The sequence below is a fragment of the Ovis aries genome, chromosome 23 (genome assembly GCF_016772045.2).
Source record: "Ovis aries strain OAR_USU_Benz2616 breed Rambouillet chromosome 23, ARS-UI_Ramb_v3.0, whole genome shotgun sequence".
In the NCBI taxonomy this organism is placed as follows: Eukaryota; Metazoa; Chordata; class Mammalia; order Artiodactyla; family Bovidae; genus Ovis; species Ovis aries.
Genome location: NC_056076.1, coordinates 20,460,387 through 20,486,477, shown reverse-complemented (window position 1 = coordinate 20,486,477; position 26,091 = coordinate 20,460,387). Strand labels below are relative to the sequence as shown.

Below are 26,091 nucleotides of genomic sequence, written 5' to 3'. Positions count from 1 at the left end.
GTTTCTTCAAAATCTAGCCATTTTGCTGAGCATCTACTGGAACTTACACTCTGATGTGAAAGTGAAGTTGCTCAGTCGTGTCCAACTCTTTGCGACCCTATGGACTGTAGCCTACCTGGTTCCACCGTCCATGGGATTTTCCAGGCAAGAATACTGGAGTGGGTTGCCATTTCCTTCTCCAGGAGATCTTCCTGACCCAGGTATTGAACCCGGGTCTCCCGTATTGTAGGCAAATGCTTTACCATCTGAACCACCAGAGAAGTCCCTACACTCAGATAAAAAGCCTTAAAAACAGGAAACTCACCCATTATTCTCATTCACTTTTTCCAGATGGCAATTCTCTTCTAGTTTTCCTTCTGGTTAACCTCCAGTGCCTTGAAATAGTTGTTTATATATATATATATATATATATATATATATATATATATATATATGCTGCTAAGTCGCTTCAGTCATGTCCGACTCTGTGCGAGCCCATAGATGGCAGCCCACCAGGCTTCCCTGTCCCTGGGATTCTCCAGGCAAGAATACTGGAGTGGGTTGCCATTTCCTTCTCCAATTATATATATATATATATATATATATACACACACACACATATGTGTATATATATATGTATATATATAGTATCTTGACATCTGAGATGGTTGTTATATATATGTGTGTGTGTGTGTGTGTGTGTGTGTGTGTGTGTGTGTGTATAGTATCTTGACATCTGGAACTTTAAATTGTTATCTGTAGGAGGGTTGGTTCATATCAAACTACTTCACCATTATAGGAAATGGGATTTTCTTTTCTTTAGACTTAGATAACATCTATAGTGATACCTGTTATTCCTTTGGGCACTAGTCTTGGAAAGGTCTTATCAATTTAAATAATGTTCAGAAAGACAACAATTGGCATTCTTAATTTTTCTTAATGTCTATTTTCTGTTTCCTTGATTTATGTTCTTATATTTATTCTTTCCCTCCATTGACTTTGGGCTTAATTTTCTAATCATTTCATAGCACCTTAAGATGGAAACTGAAATCATTGTTTTTAAGCCTTCCTTCATTTTTAGCATAAGCATTTAAATACACTGATATCTATCTAAGCTCTGATTTAGCTGCATTCCACAAATTGTGAAATTCTGTATTTGCATTGTCATTTGGTTTGAAATATCCTTGTGTTTTTAAAAAATTCTTTTTTTGATATGTGAGTTATTTAAAAGTATATTGTTACTGTTTTCTAATTTAATTTCTTTATGCTGTATATGATTTTACCCTTTAAAATGTAATGAGACTTACATGGGCATACCTTATATGGGCATTTTACTACACTTTGCTTTATTGCACTTCACAAATACTGCATTTTTTTTTTTAACAAATTGAAGTTTTGTGGTAAGTCTGCATTGAGCAAGTCTATCAGTGCTGCTTTTCCAACATCATTTGCTCATTTAATCTCTCTGTGTCACGTTTGATAATTCTCATAATATTTCAACCTTTTTTATTATTGTCATATTTGTTATGATGACCTGTGATCTTTGATGCTATTACTATGACTTGTTAGAGGCTCAGATCATGGTCAACATTTTTTTGCAACAAAGTATGCTTTAATTAGTGTAGTTAACATTGTTTTTTTAAGATATAATGCTCTTGCACACTTAATAGGCTACAGTATACTGTTAACATAACTTTCAGATGAACTGGGAAACTAAAAAGTTTGTTGGGCTTGCTTTATTGCATTAATCTGTTTTATTGTGGTGGTCTGAAATCAAACTCCCAGTATCTCTGAGGTGTGCCTGTATTACAGCCCAGTATGTGGTGTATGTTGGAGAACATTCTGTGCATTTGTAAGAATGTATTATTTTACAGTTGTTGGAGTAATGTTTTGTAAATTTAATTGTCAGTTGGATCAAGGTGCTTGATGGTATCATTTGAAGCAGTGTTACTTGGTATATATAGTTCTGTATTGTTATATGTGTGTGCTGTTTTTCTCCTCTTATTATGAAAATTTCTGTATCGGTAATACTTCACTTGAAAGCTGTTTTATTTGATATTGATACGGTCACAACTCTCTTAAACTTACTGTTTGCATAACATATCTTATGTTATATTCATTCTGTCTGTTACTTTTATTTCCGGTGCATCTCTTGTATGCACATATAGTTGGGTATTCTTTTGTTCAGTCTGACAATCTCTGTATATTAATCGTGTTTGCTTAGTCTATTATATTGACTTATTTAATGGTAAGGTTGAATTTAGGTCTTCCACTGTACTATTTGTTTATTCTTTGTTATAGTTGTATTTTGTCTCTGAAGCAGCTTTCTTGCCTTATTTTGAGTTAGTTGAATATTCAGCATGTTATATTGATTCCTCTATTGGCATTTTAGCTTTGTAACTTTACAATATTGTTTAAGTTACTCTAAGAATTACAATATGAACTTTAAATTATCAAAATCTACATAGAGTCAGTATTGTTCTATATCTTGTTAAAGGAACCTCACAAAAATAGAATAACATTTACACTCTACCTTGTGAACCTTAATTTGTTTTAGTTTTTGAGATCACAAAAGGTTTTAGCCTTTGTTCAGACGCTTAAAGAAGTTATGTGGAAGCAGGTGGTGTTTTTCAGTTCTTGCTTTGAAGTTTCATTCGAGTATGTGTATATCAGTCTTTATTATAGGGCTAAGTCAGACCCATTATTAAGGTGTGACCTCTCTGAGGACCCTATCAAATACCTGTTGTATTACATAGTTTCTGTACCCTGGCTGATGGGAATGCTGCCTGTTTTCATCCCTGTATGGTTTATATGTGGTTCTCTGTTAAGACTGAGTCATGTCCAACTCTGCGACCCCAACAACGGTAGCCTACCAGGCTCCTCTGTCCATGGGATTTTCCAGACAAGAATACTGGAGTGGGTTGCCACTTCCTTCTCCACTGTTAAGAATTAGTAGATTGCTTTTTCATTGATTCAGATGTAGTAAGCTGACCTGTGAATGCCCTTCCGAAATGATTACATCTGAAATATTGAGGTAATATTTCTTCCTTTTATGCATGCCTTTGTAAGAGGGAAAAGTTTCTTTTTAGCTCAGTAGAAGTCTAAACAAGTTAGACTGTTACATGTTTAATGGTGACCACAAGTGTCGAGTTAATGAGCATATGACTATACTCAGGTTTCATCCTTTAAGTCAATCAGGTTGGAAATGTATTTCTCACAATAGATTATTTCCGAGACAATTTACACATTGCTCTGAAAGGAGTCTTGTTTCCTTTTGGTTTGGTTATCATAATTCTACTTTTAATGTTTGCATAGCATTGGACATTTTTCTTACCCCCTTGTTTATACTTGTATATGTAAATTATTTTGAAAGAATATCCTGTTGTCATGCCTACCCCCACATACCTCATGAGGTAAAACTCATCTGATATTTTTGCACTCATCTTTGACCTCTTTCTTTTTGTTCCCTGTTACAGATTTTTTACTGTTTAAGTGCTATTTAGTGAAAATACTTTCGTTATCTTGGTTTAAATGTCAAAGAGTAATGTAGAAATTTACAGCTGAGTTTTTTTTTCCCCCTCTTACCTTACTTTTCATTTCTAAACACTCAAGAGCCAGAGAAGAAATTCATATGGAAATTAGAAAGTATTTTGAACTTAATGAAAATAAAAACACAGTGTATTAAAATCACTTGGATGCAGTTAAAGCAATACTTAGAGGGGAATTTTTAGCACTGAACACCTACTTTAGCAAAGAAGAAAAGTCTCGAGTCAGTAACCTCAGCCTTCACCTTAAAGTAGAAAAAGAAAAACAAATGAAATGAGAACTTTTCTGGAGAAATAATATAGTAGAGATCAAGAAGGAAATCAATGAAACAGAAAAGCAATAGATAAAAATTAGTGAAACCAACATGGTTCTTTGAGAAGGCAATGAGATTGGTAAAACTTTACTCATACCATTGATCAGGCAAAAAAGAGAAGACATTACAAAATCTGTAATGAGATAGGTCCCATTTCTACAGATTCTGCAGATATTAAAAGAATAGTAAGAGATCACTATGAACAACTTTATGCATATAAATTTGACATCCTACAAGAAAAATCTCAAGGAGACAATGTAAACTTATGCCTAAAGCAACTAGAGAAAGAATAGACAAAACCCAAATCTAGTAGAAGGGAAGGAATCATAAAGATACAAATGAAATAGAAATAAAGAAAATAGTAGCAAACATCAAAAGCTGATTCTTTGAAAAAATAAATAAAATTGGTAAACCTTTAGCCAGACTCATCAAGAAAAAAGGGAAAGAAGCCAAATCAATAAAGTTAGAATGAAAAATAAGTTGCAACCAACACCACAGAAATACAAAGGACCCCAAGAGACTACTACAAGCAACTGTGTTATTCAGTCACTGAGCTGTATCTGACCCTTTGTGATCTCATGGACTGCAAGAGGCCAGGCTCCCTATCCTTCACTCTCTAATGAGGTTTGCTCAGATTCATATCCATAGAGTCAGTGATACCATCTAACCGTCTCATCCTCTGCTGCCCCCTTCTACTTTTGCCTTCAGTGTTCCCAGCATCAGGGTCTTTTCCAGTGAGTGAGCTTGCCACATCAGGTATCAAAAGTATTGGAGCTTCAGCTTCAGTATCAGTTCTTCCAGTGAATATTCAGGGTTGATTTCCTGTTGGATTGACTGGTTTGGTCTCCTTGCTGTCCAAGGGACTCTCAAGAGCCTTTTCCGGCACCACAATTTGAAAGCATCAGTTCTTCAGCACTTAGCCTTCTTTATGGCCCAGCTCTCACATCTGGACATGACTACTGGAAAAACCATAGCTTTGATTATGGGAAAACCAGACGTTTGTTGGCAAAATGATGTCTCTGCTTTTTAACACGCTGTTTAGGTTTGTCATACCTTTCCTTCCAAGGAGCTAATGTCTTTTAATTTCATGGCTGCAGTCACTATCCACAGTGATTTTGGAGGCCAAGAAAATAAATTCTGTGACTGCTTCCGCTTTTCCCCCATTCTGTTTGCCATGGTGTGGTGGGACTGGATGCCATGATCTTAGTTTTTTGAAAGTTAAGTTTTAAGCCAGCTTATTCACTCTCCTCTTTCACCTTCACTGAGGGGTTCTTTAGTTCCTCTTCACTTTCTGACATTAGAGTGGTATCATCTGCGGTAAAGAACCTGTCTGCCAATGTAGATAGATATAAGAGATATAGGTTCAATCCCTGGGTTGGGAAGATCACCTGAAGGAGGGCACAACAACCTACTGTAGTATTCTTGCCTGGAGAATCCCATGGACAGAGAAGCCTGGCGGGCTATAGTCCGTAGCCTCACAAATAGTCGGAGAAGACTGGAGAGACTTAGCATGCATGCATGCATCTTCATACCTGAGGTTGTTGATGTTCCTTCTGGCAGTCTTGATTCCAGCTTGTGATTTACCAGCATGGCATTTCTCATGATGCACTCTGCATATAAGTTAAATAAGCAGGGTGACAATGTAAGCCTTGTTGTACTCCTTTCCTATTTTGAACCAGTCTGTTGTTCCATGTCAAATTCTAGCTGTTACCTCTAAAATGGATAGCCTAGAAAGTGAAGTGAAAGTGAAAGTTGCTCAGTCATGTCCTGCTCTTTGTGACCGATGGACTATACAGTCCATGGAATTCCCCAGGCCAGAATATTGGAGTACCCTTTTCCAGGGGATATTGGCAACCTAGGGAACGAACCCAGGTCTCCCGTGAAATGGATAAATTCTTAAAATGGTACAGTCTCCCAAGACTGAACCAGAAAGAAATAGAAAATATGAGCAAACCAGTTGCAGGTACTAAAATTGAATCATAATTTAAACACTCCCAACAAACAAAAGTCCAGGGCCAGCTGACTTCACAGGTAGGAATTCCACCAAGCTCTTTATCTATAATATTTTTAGATATGAACTTGTAGTTTAAAACTCTTACAGAGTTTTAAAGTCTTGAAATGTTACTAGTTCAATCAGACAAGAAAAGAAAAGAAAATGTATACATATTAGGAAAGAAGAAATAAAAAGCTGTCTTTGTTCAAAGATGACATGAATGTCCCTTTAGAAAATTCTGAAGAATCTACCCCTAGATTCCTTTATAACAAGGTTATATGATACAAGGTTACTGTGTGAAAGTCTATTGCTTTCTATGTACCAGCAATGAGCAATTGAATTAGAAAATTGAATTAGCAATTAAAATCATTTGAAAAAGCAAGAGAATTCCAGAAAAAAATCTGCTTCATATACGCTAAAGCCTTTGATCGGGTGGATCAAAACAAACTGTGGAAAATTCTTAAAGAGATAGGAATACCAGATGACCTTACCTGGCTCCTGAGAAATCTGTATGCAAATCAAGATGCAACAGTTAGAATCAGGCATGGAACAACAGACTGGTTCCAAATTGGGGAAGGAGTATATCAAGACTGTATATCGTCACCCTATTTATTTAACTTCAGTGTTGAGTCAGGTCTGTTCAGTTGCTCATTCTGACTCTTTGTGACGCCGTGGACTGCAGCATGCCAAGCTTCCCTGTCCATCAACAATTCCTGGAGCTTGCTCAAACTCATGTCCATCGAGTTGGTTGCCATCCAACTATCTCATCCTCTGCCGTCTCCTTCTCCTCCTGCCTTCAATCTTTCCCAGCATCAGGGTCTTTTCCAAGGAGTCAGTTCTTCACATCAGGTGGCCAAAGTACTGGAGTTTCAGCTTCAGCATCAGTCCTTCCAATGAATATTCAGGACTGATTTCCTTTTGACTGGTTTGATCTCCTTACAGTCCAAGGGATTCTCAAGAGTCTTCTCCAACACCACAGTTCAAAATTGAAGCATCAATTAATTGGCACTCAGCTTTCTTTATAGTCCAACTCCCACATCCATACATGACTACTGGAAAAACCATAGCTTTGACTAGACGGATCTTTGTTGATGCAGAGTACATCATGGAAAATGCCAGGTTGGATGAAGTGCAAGCCAGAATCAAGATTGCTGAGAGAAATATCAATAACCTCAGATATTCAAATGACACCACCCTTATGGCAGAAAGCGAAGAGGAACTAAAGAGCCTCTTGATGAAGGTGAAAGAGGAGAGTGAAAAACCTGGCTTAAAACTCATCATTCAGAAACATGAAGATCCTGGCATCGAGTCCCTATCACTTCATGGCAAATAGATGGGGAAACGGTGGAAACAGTGAGAGACTTTATTTTCTTGAGCTCCAGAATCACTCCAGATGATGACTGCAGCCATGAAATTAAAAGATGCTTGATCCTGGAAGACAAGCTGTAACAAACCTAGACAGCATATTAAAAAGCAGAGACATTATTTTGCCAGCAAAGGTCCAGCTAGTCAAAGCTATGGTTTTTCCAGTATTCATGTATGGGTGTGAGAGTTGGACTGTGAAGAAAGCTGAGCACCGAAGAATTGATGCTTTTGCACTGTGGTGTTGGAGAAGACTCTTGATAGTCCCTTGGACTGCAAGGAGATCAAACCAGTCAATTGTAAAGGAAATCAGTCCTGAATGTTCATTGGAAGGACTGATGCTGAAGCTGAAACTCTCATACTTTGGCCACCTGATGCGAAGAACTCACTCATTAGAAATGACCCTGATTCTGGGAAAGATTGAAGGCAGGAGAAGGACAGAGGACTGTGGTGTTAGAGAAGACTGTTGAGAGTCCCTTAGGCTGCAAGGAGATCCAACCAGTCCATTCTGAAGGAGATCAGCCCTGGATGTTCATTGGAAGGTCTGATGTTGAAGCTGAAACTCCAATACTTTGGCTACCTGATGCAAAGAATTGACTCATTTGAAAAGACCCTGATGCTGGGAAAGATTGAAGGCAGGAGGAGAAGGGGATGACAGAGGATAAGATGACTGGATGGCATCACCGACTCAATGGACATGAATATGGGTAAACTCTGGGAGTTGATGATGGACAGGGAGGCCTGGTGTGCTGCAGTTCATGGGGTCGCAAAGAGTCGGACATGACTGAGTGACTGAACTGAACTGAAGAAAACTAAGGACTCAAGTTTAAATATTGGCAAAAGAGATGAACCAGTACCTCACCAAAGAAGATACAGTGTTGGTAAATAAGCATTATGAAAAGATGCTCAATATTTTATGTCATTAGGTAATTGCAAGTGTAAACATAAACAAATACTATTATATACCTAGTAGAATGGCTAAAATCTAAAACACTGATAGTACCAAGTGCCAACGAGGATGTGGATCAACAAGAACTGTTGCTGGTAGGAATGCAGCGTGGTACAGCCTCTTTGGAATATAGTTTGGCAGTTTCTTAGAAAGCTAAGCATAGTGTTAAAATGTGGTTCAACAATCATATCCTTGCTGTTTACTTGAATGAATTGAAAGCCTGTATCTACACAGAAACCAATTGCCAACACTTGAAAGCAACCAAAAGTTGTTCAGTGGGCAAGTAAATAAACAAATTGTGGCATATTCATGCAGTGGAATATCACTCCTTGATAAAAGAAATGCACTATCAGGCCTTAAAAAGACATGAAAAACTTTACGTACATATTGCCCAGTGATAGAAATCAATCTGAAAAGTTGAGTTCTGGAAAATACACAACTGTAGAGACAGTAAAAATATCAATAATTGCCAGGGACTTGGCTTTGAGAAGGAGGCAAGGATGCATAGATGGAGCATAGGGGATTTTTAGGGCAGTGAAACTCTTCTGTATGATGATATAGTGGTGGACACATGACATTATGCATTTGTTAAGTCCCATAGAACTGTATAACACAGAGAGTGAACTCTAATGTAAACTATTAATCTTAGTTAGAAATAATGTGTGAAGATTTGTTCATAGATGTAGCAACGTACCACATTAATACAACCTGTTCGGTTCAGTTCAGTCACTCAGTTACTACATTAATAGGGGAAACTCGAAAGGGAGGCTCTGTAGAAGGGCTCTCTGAACTTTCTGCTCAATTTTTCTATAAACTTTAAAATTTCTCTAAAAGTTAAAGTCTATTAACTAAGGGAGAAAAAACTTCCCATAAAGAAAATCTCAAGCCCAAATGGCTTCACTGGTGAACGATGCCAAGTATGTAAGGAAAAAAATACTGCTAGTGTCTGTTGACAGCCCCCAGTATCACACTGTGTTGGGTGTCCCCAAGATCACCCCCAGATTTAGTGATTTGCTAGATGGATCCACAGGACCAGAAGTCATACTCATACCTACATTTTTTTTTAAAAACAGCAAACTATACAAAAGCAGTATGTATAAGTATTGTCTACCAGGGAATCTTGCTTGATTCTAATAATCTAGGGTTTTTACAGGGATCACTGTAGTTACTGAAAGTAAATATTCACTATAAATACCACGTGTTTGCACAAACTTTCTAGACAAATCAAATTGGTACAGTGCAGTTCAAGGCTCCAAATGTGCAAAAAACTTTTTTAGAACATTCCAAGAGTTCAGTTCCCAAGAGCCAGTCACAAAATCAGATACTTCTGGAAGTGTACAAGATTTGAGCAAATCAAGCCTTACATGTTCCTACACAAGCTTTTTCTGATATTTTTTCTGGAAGCTCCCAATTTATTACTTACAGTATCCTGATAGGAAAGCCTGATGAAGATACTACAAGAAAAGTAAATTGCAAGCCAGTATTCCTTGTTATTAACATAGATTCAATAATTCTCAACAGAATATTTGCAGATCAAATCAAACAATATAGAATATATGTAATTATCATGACCAACTTTTTCTAGAATGCAAGATTTATTTAAGATTCCAAAATCAGTGTAATCCACCATATTAACCAAAACAAACAACTATATGATTATCTCATTATCATATCATATAATATAATAGGATATCATAATATCTCATTATTTCATTATCATATCATATAATATGATTATATGATTATCTCAATAGATAGAGAAAAAATATGACAAAATTCAACATCCCTCTCCTATAAATGCCTCTGCACTAGCGACCCACTCTAGTGCTCTTGCCTGGAAAATCCCATGGATGGAGGAGCTTGGTAGGCTGCAGTCCATGGGGTCGCGAAGAGTTAGACGCGACTGAGCGACTTCACTTTCACTTTTCACTTTCCGGCATTGGAAAAGGAAATGGCAACCCACTCCAGTGTTGAGAATCCCAGGGACAGGAGCCTGGTGGGCTGCCGTCTATGGGGTCGCACAGAGTCGGACACGACTGACGTGACTTAGCAGCAGCAGCCAACTATAAACAGAATTTCTTTAACCTCTTCTAGGGTATTAATGAAAAACTGGCATTCATACTTAAGTGGGAAGACTTTATACTTTTCCTCTTAATATTAGAAACAAGCCTGAAAGTTGGAAGTAGAACTCCTGATCATCATTTTAAGTTAAGTTATGATTCTTTACTTTCACATTTGTATGGAACTTTCACAGTTCAATGCAACAAATACATTTTTGGGGGTGGGACACTATTATATCATCCATATTTTTTTTCTCCTGGTATTTTGTTATCATTTGTTGTATTTAATTTTATATTTGTATAGGCATTGTGAATAATGAGATAAGACAGAATAAAAGTAATATATTAGAAACTTTTGAGTAATTTTGGTTTTTCTCTGTGAAACTCACTGAAAGATATTAATGTCTTTTTGGTTTAAAACTCTTCTAAGTATTTATAACCAAATTTTTTAAGTGGTCATGTTATGATTCTTTAGTTTGATTTAAGAGAAGTGGTGCAAGATTAAAATAATGATAGGTGACTGTAATGTTTTGAGTAAAAGTGAACGATGTTTAATATTTATGGTACTTGGTTTCAGAATGTTCAAAACATTTTTTTTTCTCCTGTAGGTATTGGTCCCCTAAAGAGACAGGGACCCAGGAGATGGCTCAGGTATTTTTGGATAAGTTAAATACATTTTTAATGTGTTCAGTTTGACTTGCATGTAGGTCTTTTGGAATATGTCCATTTACCAAAATAGTAAATGGAAATCTACCTATAAGACTCAGGTGAAAAGTCAGAGTTTTATATATGTATGTGCTTGTGTGCGTGCTAGGTCGCTTCAGTGATGTCTGACTCTTTACAACCCTATGGACTGTAGCCCGCCAGGCTCCTCTGTCCAGGGTATTCTCCAGACAAGAATCCTGGAGTGGGTTGCCGTGCCCTCTTCCAGGGGATCTTCCTGATCCAGGGATCAAACCCATGTCTCTTATGCCTCCTGCATTGCAGACAGCTTCTTTACCATCTGAGCCATCAGGGAAGCCCTTCATAACACATACACATACGTACACACAGTGGCGCTAGTGGTAAAGAACCCTCCTGTCAATGCAGGAGACCCAGGTTCAATAAAGATACTACAAGAAAAATAGATTGTGAGCCAGTATCCCTTGTTTTTAATCCCTCTGGTGGGACTTCAGAGAGCAGAGAAGAGGCTCACTAGGGACTAATGGAGACTTACCAGAGGAATTGACTCTTGACCTGAATCTTAAAGTACAAAAGACTTTATCTAGTAGAGAAGGCAAAGGAGAGAATGTCAGACAAAAGGAAAAGCATGTGAAAAAGCATCAAGAGGTAAACAAGTGTGGCATTGTTCAGAGACTAGTATTGGTGGATACTTGCAGTATAGCACTTGTTAATCAGCTTGCAGTTGTTTATCCTGGTGAACAGTGATTTTCTTATTAAATGTTTAAATGTTCTTAAAGATTTTCTATAAAATGTTTACTTCTTCTTCTGTTCCTCAGGGCCTTGCACAGCATTTAACACATAACAGATACTGAAAAAATATTTCTTGAAAGAATGACCATAATATGCACAATATGATAAATGGTACTTCTTTTGGGGAAAAGGGTTACAAGAGTTGATGAGACAAAGAAGACTTAGTATAAAAAAAGTCATTGCACTGAGACTTGAAAGATGAATAGAAAATTACCATGCCAGGAATTAAGGGCTAAAGAAAGATAAAGGAATATTCTGGACAGAAGGACATATCCCAAGATACAGAGATACAGAGAACATAAAGAGTCGCCCTCTGTAAAATGGAAGCCACTAGCTACATGTGACAATGTAAATTTAAATTAATTATAATTGAATAAAATAAAAAACTCGGTGCGTTAGTCGCCATGTTGTATTTTAAATTGCCAGTTACCCACATGTGACCAGTAGTGGATAGGATGACTATAGAACATATACATCATCAAGAAATTTCTGTTGAATAGCACTGTCATTATGTGTTTAAGAAACTTCAGGAGTTTGATTTACTGAAAGTATGGGTTGCATCGGGGAAGTTGTAAAGCAAAGTGGAAGGAAATGATGCTGGAAGGATAATTCAGATCACTGGGGGTCTTGAGTTGCAAAGGCCTTTGAACTTACCCTGTGGGATGTCAGCTTGGGGGCAGGAGGGTGTTCTCGGTATTTGGTTTTGATAATTGAGAGTAGGGCTGGTAAATTGATCTGCTTGGTGTTGTGAAAGAATCTTTTCAGCAGCAAGACAAAAGATAGATTAAAGGGTGAAATTGGTGTTCAGAAGCTCACTGTGTAGTAGAGCAGGAGTTCAGGTGGGAGAGATGCTAAACTCTGAGCTACATCAGAGGTGATGAGGATAGAAAGAAGGAGACTGACTTGATAGCTGTTTAGAGGTAGAGTAGGCATGATGATTTGTTGCAGAGCCAACAGAATCTGAGTGACTCTGATTTCTGGATTGGGCATGTAGATAGATGGGATAGGAGATGTATGGGGAAAAGCAAGTTTTAGAAACATAGAAAGATTATGATTTTAATTTTTGCCACATTAACTTTGAATATAAGTTCAGTCTAATTAAGATAAGAGTCTTGAGTTGGGAATATAATTTAGGACCAGACATGTGCTTCTCGGAGTCAGAATATAATTGAAGCTTAGACTTTGGGTGAGATTGCCCAGGAAGGACATATAACATGAAGAGAGGTAAAAGCCATGGTCAGACCCTAAGTTTTATTAGCTGTAAAAAGATGGGGCCTTAGAATGAGAATGAGAAGGGCTAGCTAGAGACAGAGGAATAGTGTTAATAGTGTGTCAGAAGAAGCTGAAGGAAGATGGCATTTCAAAAGAATTACTTGTACAGAGAAGTCATATAGGAGAACCATAAAATATATTTAAATTTGTTGAAGGAGAAATACGTGTGGCGTTTCCTAGGCATTTTCATATTCATTGATGTATTATTAGAAATTACAATACACTGAGCTACCATGTGAATTCAGATCTTCATTTGAGATGACTGTGAAGGTCTTACTCCTTTGTGAAGGAGTAACAAAATAGCTATGGTAACTTCAGCCACGTAATAAGTTCCCCTTGCTTCATCTGTAAGATGATAATACACTATGGTGTTTTTACTGTTATGAAAGTCAAGTGAGGGAATAAGAGGAAAAGTATCTTATAAACTCTAAAGTTAACTTTTTTTTAAGTTTACAGAATTGTGGTTACTTTTAGGTGAAGCCTATGTTTAATTGAAGGTTAAGAAGATGGGAGGGAAGATTTTAGGTGAAGCCAGAAAACACAAAGACATGTGATGGTAAAATGTTAGAAATTCTAAGAGCAGTTAGAACCGTGTGAACAGTAGTGGAGTTATGAGCCAGGAAAGAATAGGCCTGGGCTGAGCAAGAAAAAGAAACAGGATATTTGTGATTAGCAGACCGTTTGATTGAATACCTTTTTCCTGGGCAAATCTAGACACTAAAAAAGTTTGAGGCTGTTTCTGTACTGTACAAACAGATCACTCTTCCTTAGATATGTTCATACTAGTTACAGTGGTTACAGTTTAGCCTGCTTGAAAAAAAATTGACTCAACACATTTCTTACAAATGATTTCTTTGAAATAATTGTGAAGGTTATCTAGTTTTCCTTCTCCTTCTGTTTCTTCATCCCGATTTCTTCTTCTTTTAATAGTTTTCTGAACCCCTTTTTCTCTTGTTGTTTTAGTTCTTCTCTGAAACCCTCATCTTTTGTAGCTTTTGAGTGCAGGTCTTCTGGGTATGGAGTTTCCTAGGTATTTTCACATTCAATTTACCATGAGGTGAGCTCCTTGTTCCAAGATGTTCTGTTTTCTGGAGTCTAATTGATTGGATGGAAGGATAGATTATCTGAGAAATTATTTATAATCTGATCAAGAATAATTGAAATTCTTTTTTTAGCATATCTGGTTATCATGACTTCGTTGGCCTCTAGAGATGTAAATTCTGGCAGATCCAGTAGGCAGCAGCACACAGTGTCTTTGCATTGTTATAGGAAAGAGGAACACCAGTTTCACTCGCTTCCTTTTCTTCTTCCCACCGTGCTCACCTCCACCTTGAAGGAGAAGAGAGGAGAGGGGACAGAGAGAAGAAGGCAGATGGACCCACTGTGGTTGCCCAGTAATGAACATACCAGGTCCCATTCTGTATTCCTTCATTCAGCGCATTCCTTGGGTGATCTTTGCTTCTTTCCTACCGTTAATGTTATACAGATACTGGGCAAAATTGTTACTCAGCTGTGACACTTTAACTTTGTTTCTTTTCTTTTCACTGAAAGTGGACTAGGAACTTGTTCCTTGGCTTTAAGAGAGTGAAACCTCAGCTAAAAGCATGTACTTTGTCTAATCATTTTACCTCATATTAAATAATAATTTAAATATAAATTCATCAAATGGGGGAGAAGACACAATGCTTTCTTATAGAAGAATCTCAAATAATAAATGTAGTTACTCCTTCTTTCAAAAGGTGGAGCTTAATTTCCATCCTCTGCTCCTAAGATGCTCTCGCTTATTTGCATTTCAGAGAATAGGGAATGAAAGGGAAAAGTAACCCCACAATGAAGAAACCCAGCAAACAGTACCTTAACCACACGATGGAGGTTCACATCGCCAGAGTCTTGTGGCTCTCAGATACCCCTGCTGGGATGGAGTGAGAATGGCACTTGCTGCCTCTGTGGTATGTTTTTCCAGAATCCATCATCCCATTCCAGCAATGAGAAAAGCATTCAACAAGCTCAAACTGGAAACTGGTCATTGTTCCTCAAAATATTCAGAGTCACGGAAAACAAGGGAACTGTCACAAACTACAGAAAATTCAGGAGATGTATCCCTGTATCCTGAATAGGACTGTGGAATAGAAAAAGGACATGAATGGAAAAATTAGTGAAATTTGATTAAACCCAGGAGTTTAGTTAATAGTAATGTAACAACATTGGATTGTTAGGTGTGCCAAATACGCTATAGTGATAGAAGATATTAATAAGGAAAACTGGATGAGACGTTTTTGGGAACTCTGTAGTAACTTTTCTGCAATCTAATATTATTCTAAAATAAAGCTTATTAAAAATAATCATAATGCTGTGGCAGTATTGCTGCCTAAAGACTGCCTGCTGTGAGCAGAGACAATTAAGAAATAGTGATAGATTTTCCCTTGATGCTCTTATGTTCACTGCCCTTTAAAGGAGAGAAGTAGTCTCTAAAGGGAGTACTCTTGTAGGGACAGGTAGTTATAGTTCAGCACCAACAGTTCATGCAGTACATTTAAAGTCCAGATTTCCTCTTGAACAGAAGTGTTTACCCAATTCAGGAGGAACTGTATAAACAAGGCTAACATTCATGGCCAACCCCAGTGTGACAGAAGTTACTCTCCTTCCTTCCCTTAGTGTTGCTTTCGCTTTTAGGAGCACAGATGGGGCAAGATGTGTATGGTAGTGGTACTCATGATATATTAATTATGGTTGTTTATGGTACCATCGTGGGGTGGAGATAAAGGTCTTGACCAAAACAGAATGATGGAGTGATTAAGAGTATGGACCCTGGTGCCATACTGCTGGGACCCGAACCCTGATGCCACAGATTTTAACTGTGTGATCCTGAAGAATTTATTTAACTTCTTTGTATCTCAGTTTCTTCATCTGTAAAATAAATGATTAAATGTACCTCATTTAATATCTTCAATATTAATCTAAGGTATTAAAGGGGTATTACATTTAGAATAGTTTCTGACATGTAATAAGTACTCAGTAAGTGTTAGTTATTCCTGTTGTTTTATTACTTCTGTCTGTCCAGCCACCATGTGGAATATAGCTGCTATGATATGCTTTTTAAAATACTTTAAAATCATTTTTCCTGCTCTCTTCAAAATTTTCCTTTGGCTTTGATTTGCAGCAATTTGACTATGATATGTCTAGAGAGGGGTGTGTGTGTGTGTCTGTGTCGGTGTGTATGTGTTTGTGTGTGCGTGTATCTGTGTATGTTTATCCTGTTTGGAGTTGTTGGAGCTTCTTTTGTGTATGGTTATGCCTATGACCTATGCATGCATCCTCAGTAATGTCTGACTCTTTGCGAGCCCATGGACTACAGCTCACCAGGTTCTTCTGTCCCTGGAATTTTCCAGGTAAGAATACTGGAGTGAGTTGCAATTTCCTACTCCAGAGTATCTTCCTGACCCAGAGATCAAACCCATGTTTCCTGTGTCTCCTGCATTGCAGACAGATTTTTTACTCACTGAGCCATCCGAGAAGCCTTTGTAGTTTGTTGTGTTTCATTAATTTTGCAAAGTTCCTGACCTTTCTTTATCTCTTCAGACATTCCTTCCATCTCCTTCTCTTTTCTCTTTCTGGGATTCCCGTTGCACATGTATGATATGATAGCACAGATCTGGAAAGCTCTGTCCTTTTTATCTTCTTTGTGTTTCCTTTTGGATAATTTCTGCTACCTTACTTCCAAGTGGACTGTTTTCTGTGCTGTGTACAGGCTGCTAATAAAGCCATTGGATAAATTTTAAATCTTTTATTTAATGCCTGACATTGTGTGTTAAAGAATACTGGAGACTGAGGTAAACAGTATTTATGCTCAGAAATGGCACCTCTCTCCTCTATCAGGCAGGCAGTTAGTATCCACTTTGAGTCATTCCAGTCAGTTGTTGAGTTGGATTTGTGTCTTATTACTGTACTTGAAATTTCTCCAGTGGTGGTCTTCTGCTACCTTGTACTTATTGTGGGTTCTGGGATACTGGCACAGTTTTCCTAACGTTCTGGTCTCTGGGTATAGGCAGGGCAGGAGTGTTTCCTGACCTCCTGGAAGTTTCTAGCTTTTGCTTTGTATAAGACATGTAATAAGGAAGAGGGCAGTTTGTACGTATGCATCACTAATGGGGATTCTCTTAGGTCTCTTGCTTCATTAATGTGTCTTACAAGACCCTGATAGGGGCCTGTGTGAAAGAGCTGGAGAGTGAGTACATACTGTCCTGTGTCTGGTGCTCCCAGGGGTGTGTAAGCTGTCACACTAGCCCACACTCAGCCTTTATTGGGGCTTTCCCAGTGGCTCAGCAATAAAGAATCTGCTTGCAATGCAGGAGACACAGGAGATGTGTGTTCGATCCCTGGGTTGGGAAGATCCCCTGGAGGAGGAAATGGCAAGCCACTCAAGCATTCTTGCCTGGGAAATCTCATGGACAGAGGAACCTGGTGGGCTACAGGCCGTAAGGTCGCCAAGAGTTGGACATAACTGAAGTGACTGAGCATGTACACAACCACCTTTATTAAAATTTTATTTTAATTTTTCAGGGGTTCTTTATATGCTTTTCATGATGACCACCACTTCCTTTGAGTTCTGTGTCCTTGAAGAGGCCTGTTACCCTCTGGAATTCACTTCACCTGATTATCTTGTGACCTGAACTCTGATGGGCCCAAAATAGTTCTGTAGATTCTCTGGCTCTTTCTCACTGTTAGTGTGGAAGCAACATTCTCTCAAAACTTCCTGCATTCTAAACAGAGTGGACCTCCCTTAGAATCATGATATATCTTTTGTATAGGAGTTAAATAGTTCTAAGAAAAATTACCTCACATATAGAATTGCCTTTTCTAACTTTGAATCTAATAGTAGTAGGTTTTAAAATAGAGGACTTCCCTGGTGGCTCAGACGGTAAAGCGTCTTGCTTACAATGTGGGAGACCTGGGTTCGATCCCTGGGTTGGGAAGATCCTCTGGAGAAGGGAATGGCAACCCACTCCAGTACTCTTGCCTGGAAAATCCCATGGACAGAGGAGCATGGTGGGCTACAGTCCACGGGGTCGCAAAGAGTCGGACACGACTGAGCGACTTCACTCACTTAAAATAGTAGTAGCAATGCTGCAATGAATGGATAGGAGCTTATTTTTAATAGGCATGTTGAGTCTCACAAAGGGACATTATAAAGTATGCTGTGTGATGAGGTGAGCTGTGCACCAAGATACTTTGAATCTGTGATATTTAAAGAGTGGACCGCCTGTTCCACTCTGCCTGCAGATATGGAATCCACTTTATAATTAGTGTTCGATAGATTATTACATCAGATCAAAGCAATGACCAATCAAGTTTTCTTTAGTTCTATTTTAAATATAGGATGAATAAAAGATGCCATTCAAAATGAATCTGAATATTATGGTAGAGTTTCAATGTTATAATAGTTCCATAGCAACTCACAATAATTGCTAGTATTAAAGTAAAAAAAAAGAAACTTCTTTCCAAAGTTGAGACCCTATACTTCACCAGAGTTACCAGTTTTTGCTATCTCATAATGGAGAAGGAAATGGCAACCCACTCCGATGTTCTTGCCTGGAAAATCCCAGGGATTGGGGAGCCTGGTGGGCTGCTGTCTATGGGGTCACACAGAGCTGGACACTACTGAAGTGACTTAGCAGCAGCAGCAATGCCTTTATGTTTATGCCATTATGTGTATTTCCCCACTGATGGTACATCCTGTCACATGGATTTTTCTTTCCAGCATGAATCCAGTGAAAAAGCAAAAAAAGAGAAAGAAAAGAAAAAACAAATCGGCAGAAACCTCAAATGATGAAATCTTTTGGCTAGGACTTGGATTTATAAAGACAGTTCAAGACATCTTGACCTTTTTCTCTACAAGTGTTAAGAGGACTTCTGCTTCTGGTTGGCCTCGCTCTTGAGGTAGCTTAGCCTGATGACATATTTGAAGATTTGTTTTTCTCTGACTTTCAGAATTGTGAAATATTCATTTATTCTCTAGGTTTTGTTTTAAACCAGAAATAAAGTAGTAAATAATTTTCTGTTTTGCAGTGTTTTTGTTGTTCTTTGCTTTAGGGAGTCTATACTGTCATATAAATTTTTGAAGACTACCAAGCCTAGCTGTTTTATTTTTTTAAATTGTAGTTTTAACATGTAACAGTTTATTCACACTTATATATATGCTATAAGAATGGCTTTGCTCCTTATAATTCCACCTTGCATATTATATTACACAGAAAGTGTGATGTATAATTTAAGAAAATCAGTTATAAAAAATTTAAACCATATGCATTTAAAAGTAATGCCCCTTTCCTTACTTTATATCCATGATGTAACTATTCTATCAGTTTATTTTATGAAGGGAGGATAGGAGAAAATATATATAGTATGAACAAAAGTAAGTTTTTTTGAAAGTGAATTTATGATTATAATCCTATTATCTTTATGACCTGGACCATATTAGACACCTTAGTGACCATAAACATTTATAATAATCTTTTGATTTTCATTAAAAAAGTTTGCAGTTTTATTCAAGTATTTCTGTAACTGACATTTATTGTAATTACCTAACTTCTGGTGATTCAGACAGTAAAGAATCCACCTGCAATGCAGAAGACTCAGGTTTGATCCTTGGATTGGGAAGATCTGGAGAAGGGAATGTTAACCCACTCCAGTATTCTTGCCTAGAGGGTTCCATGGACAGAGGAACCTGGTGGTCTACAGTCTGTGGGGTCACAAAGAGTGGGACATGATTGAGCTACTAATACTTTAACTTTCACTTTCAAAGCCCTGAAAGGGAAATTAGATTCAACAGTGAATGTGGGAAAGTAGCCCCACAGCACATTCTGAAGCACTTGCTCTGAGCTCAGAAACAGGAACAAAGCTGAGGTGCTCTGTCTTGTCTTGTGTGTTTTGCCTGCAAAATTAGTAGAAGATGAAAACTGTTAATGATATTGGAACTGGTTTCAGATTCTACTTTTTAATCAGTATATAAAAATGATCAAAGTATGTTCATCCTTGGATTTTCAGGACTCCAGTATATATGTTTTGTGTCTGCATTAGGTATTTTAATGCCGTTTTCATTTGTTTTTACCTCAGATGTCTAAACTTCAGTACAGAGCATCAGGAACTCAGTCAAATATTGAGGGTACAAGAATAAGAAAGAAAAACGAAGCAGGGTTTCTTTAATTTGGCCAGTTTTATTTATTTTCTACAGTGGAGATGAAGTGATGGACAAATCAAGTCTCTTCTTTGTTTTTCCAGCTTTGCAGGATTTTCCTAATCTCTGTGTTTAAATCATTTTGTTTGATACAGCTTTTGATTTGCATGTGTGCTAAGTTACTTCAGTCGTGTCTGACTCTGTGCCACCCTGTGGACCATAGCTCGCCAGGCTCCTCTGTCCATGGGAATCTCCCGTCAAGAATACTGGAGTGGGTTGCCATGTCCTTCTCCAGGGGGTCTTCCTGACCCAGGGTTTGAACCCCTGACTGTTATGTTTTCTGCATTAGTAAGTGGGTTCTTTACCACCATTGCCCCCTGGGAAGCCCTAGATTTTGATTATAATCCAGTCCCATAATTACCCTTCTCTGCCACGGATATTCATGTTTCTGCCCACAAATAAGGGATCATTCCATTGCCATGATGATTAGTGGTGTTGAGCACCTCTTTGTGTACTTGCTGGCCATTTGTATATCTTCTTTTGAACAAGGTCTATTTAGGCTCTTTGCCTATTTTTTAATTCAGCTTTTTGTCATTGTTATTGAATTGTATGAGTTCTTGTGTATTTTTTTTTCTTTTGAGAGTGAAACTCTTTAATTTTTTTTTTCACTTTACAATATTGTATTGGTTTTGCCATACATCAACATGAATCTGCCACAGGTGTACACGTGTTCCCAATCCTGAACCTCCCTCCCACCTCCCTCCCCATACCATCCTTCTGGGTTATCGCAGTGCTTGGTTATCCCAGCCCCAAGCATCCTGTATCCTGCATTGAACCTAGACTGGTGATTCGTTTCTTATATGATATTGTACATGTTTCAATGCCATTCTCCCAAATCATCGCACCCTCACCCTCTCCCACAGAGTCCAAAAGACTGTTCTATACATCTGTGTGTCTTTTGCTGTCTCGCATACAGGGTTATCGTTACCATCTTTCTCAATTCCATAGATATGCGCTGCTGCTGCTGCTGCTGCTGCTGCTAAGTTTCTTCAGTCGTGTCTGACTCTGTGTGACCCCTCCCTGGGATTCTCTAGGCAAGAATACTGGATTGGGTTGCCATTTCCTTCTCCAATGCATGAAAGTGAAAAGTCAAGTGAAGTCGCTCAGTCGTGTCCAACTCTTCGTGACCCCATGGACTGCAGCCTACCAGGCTCCTCCATCCATGGGATTTTCCAGGCAAGAGTACTGGAGTGGGGTGCCATTGCCTTCTCCAATATATGCATTCTTTCTGGCTTACTTCACTCTGTATAATAGGCTCCAGTTTCATCCACCTCATTAGAACTGATTCAAATGTATTCTTTTTAATGGCTGAGTAATACTCCATTGTGTATATGTACCACCACTTTCTTATCCATTCATCTGCTGATGGACATCTAGGTTGCTTTCATGTCCTGGCTATTATAAATAGTGCTGCGATGAACATTGGGGTACACGTGTCTCTTTCAATTCTGGTTTCTTCTGTGTGTATGCCCAGCAGTGGGATTGCTGGGTCATAAGGCAGTTCTATTTCCTCCCTGTCCTATTCCTCCGCCATCTTAGGACCACCCCCAAGTTCTTGTGTATTTTGGATATTGACCCATTATTGAGTATGTGGTTCATAGATATTTTCTCCTATCCCATAGATTGCCTTTTAATTTTGCTGATGGTTTCTTTTGCTGTGCAGAAGGTTTTTAAGTCTGGTATAGCTTCACGTTTTTGTCTTTGGTGTCAAATCCAAAACATCATTGCCAAAACCAATGTCAGGAAGATTATCCCTGTGTTTTCTTCCAGGAGTTTTATGGTTTCAGGTCTTATAGTCAAGTTGTTAATCCATTTTGAGTTGATTTTTGTGTATGGTGTAAGATAGATAATGGTTCAGTTTGATTCTTTTTGTATGTGGCTCTCCAGTGTCCCCAACACCATTCATTGAAGAAACTATCCTCTTCCCATGTATATTCTTGGCTCCCCTATCATAAATTAACTGACCATATATTCATGGGTTTATTTCCAGACACTGTATTCTGTTCTGTTGATCTGTGTGTCTGTTTTCTAATAAATATTTATTTCGGGCTGCACTGGGTCATCATTGCTGCATGCGAACTCTTTCTTAGTTACAGCGATTGAGGGCTACTCTCTAGTTGCGGTACGTGGACTTCTCATTATGGTGGCTTCTTTTGTTGAGAAGAACAGACTATAGAGCATGGACCACATGGTCTTAGGTGCTCCATGGCATGTGGGATCTTAGTTCCCAGACCAGGAGTTGAACTTATGTGCCCTGCATGGGCAGGCGGATTCTCAACCACTGGACCACAAGTTAAGTCCCTATGTGTTTGGTTTTATGCCAGTACCATACTGTTGTGATTATGATACTTTTATAATATAGTTTGAAATCAAGGAGCATGATGCCTTTAACTTTGTTCATCTTTCTCAAGATTGTTTTGGCTATTTTGGGTCTTTTGTGGTTCCATACAGATTTTATGATTGTTTTATTTCTGTGAAAAATGCCATTGAAAGTTTGATAGGGATTGCACTGAATCCATAGATTGCTTTGGGCAGTATGGACATTTTAACCATATTAATTGTTTTAGTCTATGCAATGGAATACTTTTCATTTTCTTCTTCATTTTCCTTCATCAATGTCTTATAGTTTTCAGTATACGGACCTTTCACCTTTTTGATTAAAATTATTCCTAAGTGTTTTATTCTTTTTTCATGCTATAGTAAATGCAGTTATCTTTTCTTAATTTCTCTTTTTGATAGTTTGTTAGTGTTGTACAGAAATGCAATAGATTTTTGTATATTGATTTTGTATTTTGTATCCTGTAACTTTATTGAACTTATTTGTTCTTATATTTTTTTGGTGACACCTTTAGAATTCTGCTTCTTCCTTTCTGATTTGGATGCCTTTTACAGTTAGGTCTCATTATCCATGGGGGATTAGTTCTAGAGTCCCTTATATACAACAGTGTTGTATAATTGACCCGCTATTCTCAGATACAGAACCCGTGGATATGGAGGGCCACCTATGTTTCATTTTCTTACCTGATTGCTCTGGCTGTCACTTCCAGTGGTAATTTGTTTTTTTATTTAATAAATCAATGAAAGTAACAAGAAGGAAGCTTAGGGAAAGGAAAAGTAAATGTCATTGCAATATGATAAAGTAAATCTGTAACAACTATGTGGTTTTATTTAATATTAGTCCAAGTTAATTTTCAAAAGGCTCATCACTCTCAAAACCAGTCACAGTCATCTTAGAGACCACTTCCTGCTGGAGTCCAAGTGATTCTCACTCATCATTTCTATTTCTCTTTTTTTCTAGTTCTCAGCTAGGCTCTTTGCAAACTGCAACCTGCAGGTCAAATCCAGATTATATGCACTTTTGTTTATTAAGCTTGTTTGGAACACAGCCATGCTTATTTGGTTGCGTCTTGTCTGTGGCTACTTTTACACTGCAGTGGCAGAGCTGTTCAGTTGCTGTAATGGCTCACAAAATACGAAATACTATCTGGACCTTTAGAAGAAGTTTGACAAAGTTTACATGAAAATTTTCCACCCTAAATGAAACCTCTAGGTCCAAACAGTCTCCCTTTTCTGTCTTAATCTGTTGTGCTTTTATTGCCTAGCGAGTTCCTTTTGTTTTTCCTCTCTTCTGAATCTGATATTTAATACTGCTTATCTCTGGAATTCCAACTTGTCAGGTGAAGAATTTGTACCCGTATCTTCCTGAGAAAAGCAAACCGTTGTAGTTCTCCTGGTAAATTAGGAGGAAATTTACATTTGTTTTACTTTTGTATTTTTGTTTATTGTTAACCTTTATTGGCCAGTCTTTATTGCCTGAGCATACATATCTTCTTCCTTGCTGCATTTTCCTTTATTCTCTTCTCCTCTTCCCTTTTCCCATTTATCCAGACTTGAAGTCACTTACTAAAAACCGCAAATGTGGAGCTTCTTTGGTATAAGCCTTTCAGTTTATATTTTAAGGAAAAGGGCATCTGCCCACTTGTGAATAGCTACCCAGATAACGCTATCTTTGCCATTCCAGATAGCATATGACCATCTGATGCTTTATGTTATCTGGAACCATATAGTTGATTAGTTGGGGTTTTCATTTTAGTTTGGTTTGGTTTTGTTATGGACTTGTAAGAAACAGATCAAATAAAGAGGAAAACTTCTGACTGGGAGAGAAAGAAGTCCTGAAGCTTTAATGCACAGTGTGGTGAATTTAGATAACAAAGCTATATTATAATTATTAACTTGGCCAAGAGAATAGATCTTAGTTATTCTCACCGCAAAAAAGAAATAATGGTTACCTGACATGATAGAGGTGCTAACTCTCCCTATAAGGCAGTCATATTACAATATATGTAAATGTATCAAATTAACATTTTTGTACACCTTAAATTTATACAGTGTAATATGTCACACATACTTTAGTTAAAAAATGAAAGTATGCACACACACACACACACAGTAGAGAAAGTGGAGGCTGAGTACTTTGCAGCCCCTTGTCCCCATGAAGCAGCCAGGCTAGTCTGTGTCAAATGTATACTTTATGTGCCTATTTAGATGCCAGTGGAGATAGCTGAGAGAACAGGGAATATTTTACCAGAGAATTTCTGGGTGCTTGGCACTTATTATATGGCAATATACATATGTTAATGAGTTATATACTGGTTTTCAGTAAAAATCTCTGATAAATAACCCTATCATAGCAGATCTTATAAAGGTACCATTATTAAACCGTTTCTTGATTGTAAGTCACTGTAACCAGGACACTCAGTTTAGTGCTTTTTTATACAATTGGGGAAGAAACATTAACTCTGTAGTCTAAAACTCTGTCTAATGAAATATGTATGTCTCAGGCATATGACATAGCATGAGTTGCTAGAGTTTTTATTGTACACATGCTGTTTTACACAACGTAAATGAAAAAAGTTTTACATTTTATATATAAAAGCTTATGTATATATAACATCCTGCCTTTTTAGGAATTAATATTTAGTCGTATTTTATCTTGTTTATCTTCTGTGGCCATTCTCTCTGTTGTTATCCATTGTGATCCAAGCAAATTGTGTTCTAATAAAGTTAGAAAGACTAACAAAATAGCAGCAGTTTTTTTTGTTTGTTTGTTTTTTAAACAAGCATTCCAGTTAATTCACTATAAAAGACCTATACTTTGGTGGCAGGAAAGCTGTTTTTCTTAACTCTATAGAAGTGCAAAATAGGTGGAAATGGAGCCTGGGCCTTTGTCAAAGTAGTTCACACCATTGCTTCTCAGACTGTAACGTGTACATCAGTCGCCTGTGTGGCTTGAGAAAATACAAACTGACCCATACCTGGAGAGGGTCTCAGGATTTTCCATTTCTTAAAAGCTCTCAGTTGATTCCAGTGCAGTGGTATCAGCTGAGATACCAGATATGGTTGTCAAGGCAGGGCAGTGGCACAAATTATTTGGTGTGATTAATAGCTTGAATAGGAAAAATGGCAGTGTGTGTGTATATGTGTACGCATAATAAATTTTGTGTCAAATATGTATATAAAATTTTTCCCTCCTGATTTCTTAATAAAGGTTTATAACAGAGAAGAGAGCTTTTCTAAAAGGAAATAGAAAAAGTAATACTCCCATGAAAATAAACACATAAAACATGTTTTTAAGTTATAAAACTTAGATAATTATTTATGATTACCCTTGTCCTATACACAAATATAGTAGAGGCATGCATTTTACTATTTATGATACAGTTCTGCTAAAGGGAGACATCAGTTCAATTCAGTTCAGTCACTCAGTCGTGTCCAACTCATTGTGACCCCATGAATCGCAGCACGCCAGACCTCCCTGTCCATCACCAACTCACAGAGTTCACCCAAACTCATGTTCATTGAGTCGGTGATGCCATCCAGCCATCTCATCCTCTGTCGTCCCCTTCTCCT

General features: G+C 37.8%; 1 protein-coding gene and 1 long non-coding RNA gene across 10 annotated transcripts in view; both read left to right on the top strand.

Moving 5' to 3' along the window:
* The window catches only part of KIAA1328 (KIAA1328 ortholog), a 429,714-nt gene that overhangs the window by 120,914 nt on the left and 282,709 nt on the right, over positions 1 to 26,091 (top strand). The gene's annotated exons all lie outside the window — the stretch shown is intronic.
* On the top strand, positions 668 to 25,263 carry LOC132658492 (uncharacterized). The gene is made up of 2 exons (XR_009598191.1): positions 668 to 10,853; positions 18,706 to 25,263. It is a non-coding gene; the product is annotated as an uncharacterized LOC132658492 (long non-coding RNA).